Consider the following 6,859-nt stretch of genomic DNA (forward strand, 5'->3'; position numbering starts at 1 on the left):
ATCGATCTCCTTTTATTTAACTGGGATGAATAGCTTAATACTTTTTTCCCACAACACACCTCAGATTTTGAAAAAAGCTAAACAATTAACTACAACTAGTTAATCATTATTCATTATCTGCAGGATATCATTTTGTACAATATATTGACGTGACCCTGGGTGGGCCTGAGTCTGAAACATTCACTGTATGAATAACAAATAAAACATCCAGACTGCTTTGGGTTAAAATAGCTAAAAATGCTACTCTGAAAATAAACCAGTTGTGTTTGTGGTGTTGCAGCTACTGAGTCTAGCGGGTTTTATTGATTTAACTGCCATTTAATTAAATCTCAGACATATAATCCATTAGAGAATTGGTGATTTTGGACTTAAGCTGCGTATTTTTGGTTGCTACTATTCTGAAAGCTCTGAGATCAGATTGTGGATTTTTCCATTACATAGTTTCACAAGTCGCATCAAACTGGGTCAGCGTAGGTCACAATGACAGAGATCCACTGAACAAGATTTTTTTGTCTCCCTCTAGTGGTAGGTTGTGTAATTACAACTACTCAGCTGATCCCAGTGTTCTGAGATCCAAATTGTGTAGTGCTCTTTGGCGCCATCTGCTGGCGTAGACATGTCACTGCAACCACAGTTTGAATTTCCCAGGTGAAGGCACCCTGCCTCCCCCTGGTGGTTGCTTTACGAAATTGCAGCTGATTGGTGTAAAAGGGTGACTTGTTTTCTTTTATGCTGCTTCACTGTTGCTTTTTGTGCTGTGGACAGTGTTTTAAAAATTGGAGAGTGGTAAACTTAACACTGCAGGTACACATATATATATGCACGTCATTACACACAGGCAACTTTACTTACTGAAAAGTGAGTGATTCAAAACATTAGAAACCTACAGATTTAAATGCCATTGGCAACCTGTCAAATTAAAGAGGAAGTCACACGTAGAAAGCAACCTGCGCGTCATTTTATCCACACGTTTATACACCTGCCGTATAGGTAACCGACCTACAGTAAACAGAGTGTGTTTGTTTAGTACGTGTAGTGCTAACAGGGTTAACGCCGGTATGCAACATTTCCTGCTTTGTTCCCCCCTAGTGAATAGAATGGATAGAGATCAGGATCAGATAGCAGTGGGAGCTTCTGCGGCTTCCATCTAAATGGAAGCCCAGAACCTAATAAGCTCAGTGATTTTGTTGTCAGAAGACAAACACAGAGCCCTTAATAGTCTCGATCTAGAGGCTTGTGAGAGAGAGATTCAGAGACTTATGGAGTTAACTAGGAAGCCAGGAAAAGAAATGCTGATCGCAAACATGTGTTTGGTCAACTAGCATTACTGTATCAGAGACTGTCACAATTAGAAACAGAACTGCGTCTGAAAGCCGAAGAACTGCTTTTAGAAACTGTAGAAAGGGCAAGAAAGGCAGAAGAGGAGAATAAGAAAGCAAACACCAACGTCCTGAACCAACAGCAAAGGGGGAAGCTCCCTGCTCACAGGACAAAGGGTCAGACGAAGGGTCAAGTGAAGGATCAGATGAAGCAGTAGGATCCCAAAATCATGGGCGTAGGTTTGCATAGGGACCATAGGGACATGTCCCTACCAAAATTTTGAACCGACCTAATTGTCCCTACCAATAATTGGATGTGAGCAACATGTTTATAATTTACAGCAGTAGTTATTGCAGCAGTGGCTTCTTTTCCTCTCGCAGCTCCTCTGCTTGGTCTCTCCTGTCCCTTTCATGTAGCAGCGCATGGAACTGTGCTGCGCTGTTTAACTCCACCCTCATTGGTTGTTCTGCCTTAGGTTCCACCTTCTGTCCCTCTGATTGGCTGTTTTCTAGTCCGCGTGTGCTTGGGGCACAACATTGAAAATGTATGAACACTAGAATGCTGCGGTTACTACAATAGATATTAGGCTACAAAACTAGTCCCAATAAAAAAAAAAATTAATATCATGTACACTAAAAAACAAAGCCCTTTTTTTTTTCTTTTATAAAACGGAATATTCTGAGTCAGCCAGGATTTCTGAAGACTGCTGGAAAAATGGGCAAATAAAGGCTGTAAGCCATCAACATTTCTGATTCTTAGCCACAGCCACCTAAAAAAGAAAATGTGAGGGTTTCCTTTTTACCGATATTTAGTTGCTGTTACTGTTTTCATTTTTTGATGACTCTTTGAGGAAGTTCAGGTATAATTATTAGCAGGTGTTATTTATTTTATAGAGTAGCCTATAACAACAAGAAATGGTGCCTAAACATCTGCTGTTTATCGTTTAAAAAGCATAATTAGGGTTCCATATAATAATAATAATTTAATTGACTATTTATACTTCTAGAAATAGGATAAAGACAAGAACAAACAGAGGAAGAATATTAACATTGATTTTATCTTACATAGATTTCCACACAGTCTATAAGTAAATTAGTATAAACATTAATGTCTGGTAAACATGCTTGAATATGGCTGTTTATTTTTGATATTATTAAATTACAGATAAGATAGTGTTATATTGTCTTTTATAATTGTTAAAAGTGATTTTATATTTGAATACACTTAGGCTCATTCTTAGTGTTGTGTTTGTAGATGATGCCACTGAAAAAGAAAATAGACATAAGGAGCTATTTAAACAGTCAGACAGTAAGCAATATAGGACAATGATAAAAGGTTGCGTTACATTAAATCCTTTACTATTAAAAATGCACTTATACATTATATGATTATAGGAAACACAGATATCCAGTAATAATGATGCAGGGCAGCTTGTAGGTGAAGCAGCTGCCCTTCAGTGCTTCAGGTGATGTCTAAATAAACCAGGTGATACTAAAATATTTCCTCTTGATGAGTTCTGGATGGAAAATATTGACAGACAAAAATTTTTTTTTAATCTTATATATTATATATATATGTTGTATTTAAAAATTTTGGTATAATTACTGATCTAAGTGGGTTGCTCTGTCGGAGAAAGGCATATTTTACATTTATATTATGTTTTAGAGTCTCTATTCTACAGTTAATGATGAATCACTCACTAAACTAGTTGACGATTATTGAAATAATCAATGAATACGATTCATTCACTTTCGTCTGGTTTGGTCTGCCGCGGTTTCCGTAGCGTCGTGAACTCGCAGGCGCGCGCTTTTAGGAAATCCTATACACTAGTTTAGGAGAAAGTCGAACCGAACGGTTCGGACGGTTTTCATAAACCGTTCCATCCCTAATATATATATATATCTATATAGATATATATACGTATGTATATATACGTATGCATATATAGAGAGATATATGGGCCTACCTACATTTATTTGTTTTTTTTGTACTTTTGGGGGCAATTAATTGTATGCTTATTTATTTATGTATGTATTTTTAAATATGGTAGAGCTGGTCCTTCATATTTGTGGCGGTAATCAGCGGTGTCAAGTAATGAAGTACAAATACTGTACATTGTTATTGAACTTAAGTACACTTTTCAGGTAACTATACACTACTCCATTACTTATTTTTCTTCCTTCTTCTGACTTCTACTCATTACATTTTCACACAAGTACCTGTACTTTCTATTCCTTACATTTTTAAAACAAACACTAAAATATTCAGACAACCATGGCAATGCATATAGTTCAAAGAAATAAGAAACTGCAAATTAAAGGGGCTCATTTAATAAAAAATTCTGATCTTGTATATTGAGGGATATCAGAAATGAAAGAGTAAAAATAGCCAGAAAATGTACACTAGGCCTACACAGCATGACTGAGTGTTCTGTAGATTACACACTAGTGTACAGTGTATTTGTTGGGATTTACTCTTGCTTGCATATATTTAGTAGCAAAATAAAAATTGCCATCCATAATAATGTCTGACATCCATTGCTAAAAAAAGACTAGTCATACTTAATGTTTGAAAAGTTTTACTGCCATTAATGAATAACATGAGACATAACATCACACAACATTAGATAGGCCTGATAGCAACGGAAGTTCCCAGCATCCGTCAAATTCCACCACCTACAATCACCGGAAACAGAAAAGGATGGATGGATGGATGGATGGATGGATGGATGGATGGATGGATGGATGGATGGATGGATGGATGGATGGATGGATGGATGGATGGATGGATGGATGGATGGATGGATGGATGGATAAAATGATAGAAAGGGAGTGTGTCCAGAGTGATCTCTTTTCAGGAAAAAGAACCAGAGAGAAAGCTTCAAGGTGCAAACACATAGGTTTCCATTAGCAGGTATAAAAAGAAAGGTTCTTGTTGCTTTTAAAGTTACCGTCCCATTGAGGATGAATATTTAGAATACCCAATTAGATTAATGTTTTTTTTTTATAGGAAAACCAGAGTACCTGGAGAAAACCAGTTAGATGGATGATGGATGTAATGGGTGGGTGGATGGACAGATGGTCAGAGTAATAAAATAATAGAAAGGGAATAGGACAGAAGAGGGAGGGAAAGAAAAATATATCTATATCTGTTGTGTGTATTTAAAAAAAATCTATGTATAACTTCACTCGGTAGAGTCACTAAGCTTCCTCAAGTGTTTTTTGGCACAAGACACAACAATTTCTAGATAAAGGCTTGGTTCTTTATCTAAATACAAATAATCCAGTAAACTGCATTGGCGGTTAAATAATTGATTAAGCTCTATTAAAATCTCAGTGTCACAGTTTGCTATCTTTTCTGGGTCCACATCTAACAGCGCTGAATCAATTTCTGACCACAATTTACAAAACAACCGTTCCTCTATGTATTCAAATACCTTCTGACTGCAGATCATTTCTGATTCTCTGATGCTTTTAGAAACAATATTCCTGACAAGCATTTTCACAGCACTTTTGAGTTGTGTATCCTTTTCCCCGGCTGATTTCTGTTGGGTAACCGAGTGCTCAGAGGAGCAAATGTCCTCAGACGTTTCTGACGAGTTGTCCTCACTTTCTGTCACTTCTGGCACGTCTGATACCGATGGGCTAAACTTTGCACAGTTAGCTAGTTTGAGTTTGGCACTTTTATATCTAGCTACTAAAAATTCATACTCCACATCACTAAGTTTGGTACCAATCTTGTAATATTTTTGGTTGAGCATTCTAATTTCATCAACAGTCAATGTTCTCGGATGCTCTGTTGAGTTATTCTCAGAGACGTCTGATACCGATGGTGAAACCTTCGAGGAATATTTACCTTTAAACAGGTTTGTGAAAAAGCGTTTACATGCAGCAACTGCAGGAAAGGTTTCCTTTTCTGGTAGCTCCTTCTCATCAAAGATTTTCACAGCACTTTTGAGTTGTGTATCCTTTTCCCCAGATGATTTCTGTTGGGTAACCGAGTGCTCAGAGGAGCAAATGTCCTCAGACGTTTCTGACGAGTTGTCCTCACTTTCTGTCACTTCTGTCACTTCTGATACCGATGGTCTAAACTTTGCACATTTAGCTAGTTTAAGTTTGGCACTTTTATATGCAGTTAATAGAAATTCACCCTCCACATCACTAAGTTTGCTACCAATCTTTGAATATTTTTTGTGGAGCATTCTAATTTCATCATCAGTGAATGTACTCGGAGGCTCTTTCTTTGTTTCAGGGCCATCTTCTCCTGGTTCCTGCTGTCTTTTTGAGTCCTGAAGGGATGAAATCTGCAGCTTTACCTGAGATGACATGCCAGCAACATTTTCTGTTGAGTTATTCTCAGAGACGTCTATCACGTCAGATACTGCTGGTGAAACCTTGGAGGAATATTTACCTTTAAACAGGTTACTGAAAAAGAGTTTACATGCAGCAACTGCAGGAAAGGTTTCCTTTTCTGGTAGCTCCTTCTCATCAAAGATTGCATAAATATCTTCCTCTTCAGAATCGTCATCTTCCTCACTAACATTTAGCTCGCTCTGATATTGTTCGTAGAGCCGTTGAACTTCAAGATCAATCAATACACTTGGATGCTCTTTCTTTGTTTCAGGGCCATCTTCTCCTGGTTCCTGCTGTCTTTTTGATTCCTGAAGGGATGAAATCTGCAGCTTTTCCTGAGATGACATGCCAGCAACATTTTCTGTTGAGTTATTCTCAGAGACGTCTATCACGTCTGATACTGCTGGTGAAACCTTGGAGGAATATTTACCTTTAAACAGGTTTGTGAAAAAGCGTTTACATGCAGCAACTGCAGGAAAGGTTTCCTTTTCTGGTAGCTCCTTCTCATCAAAGATTGCATAAATATCTTCCTCTTCAGAATCGTCATCTTCCTCACTAACATTTAGCTCCCTCTGATATTTTTCGTAGAGCCGTTGAACTTCAAGATCAATCAATACACTTGGATGCTGTGGTTCAGTTTCTGTTTGCTGGTGTTTTGAGTCTTCAGAGGAATAACTTTGCTTTCCCAAAGTTGCCAGCAACATGGTTCCTATGCCAGCAACATTGTTCTGTATTGTAGAGTGTTTCTCAGTGACAGAGACGTCTGTCACATCTGATGAAGACTGTGAATCCTCTCCAAAACATTTACCTTTGCAAAGCTTACTGATATAATACTTGGATCTGGCACCCTTAGATTTTTTAGGTACAGCAAACTCTTCCTTTTCTGCATCTTTCCCTTCCTGTTCAGACTCATCTTTGATGTGTCCTGATATGTCATTTTCTTTTGCTAATTTTGTCCCACACTTCAGCTCTATGGGATCAACTTCTCCAAGGCACTGTTCCAAAAACTGCCTAATTCTTTGTTTGAAGTCATTTCCTTCCAGCCTTTCACTTAAGTCTGATCGTGTTGAGAGATAATTCATTACTCTTGTAAACGCCTCAGAGATCAAATACTTGTCCAGAACATTTGAGCTTACATACCTTAATTGCTGGCTTCCATCTTTCCCCTGATTAAAATTTTTCAAAAT

General features: G+C 37.7%; 1 long non-coding RNA gene across 1 annotated transcript; it reads left to right on the top strand.

Moving 5' to 3' along the window:
- The first annotated feature begins 5,642 nt into the window (after positions 1–5,642).
- On the top strand, positions 5,643–6,358 carry LOC119778307. The gene is made up of 3 exons (XR_005280041.1): positions 5,643–5,740; positions 5,944–6,112; positions 6,261–6,358. It is a non-coding gene; the product is annotated as an uncharacterized LOC119778307 (long non-coding RNA).
- Positions 6,359–6,859: the final 501 nt, after the last annotated feature.

The sequence above is a fragment of the Cyprinodon tularosa genome, unplaced genomic scaffold (genome assembly GCF_016077235.1).
Source record: "Cyprinodon tularosa strain WSP-4 unplaced genomic scaffold, ASM1607723v1 ctg1312, whole genome shotgun sequence".
NCBI lineage: Eukaryota > Metazoa > Chordata > Actinopteri > Cyprinodontiformes > Cyprinodontidae > Cyprinodon > Cyprinodon tularosa.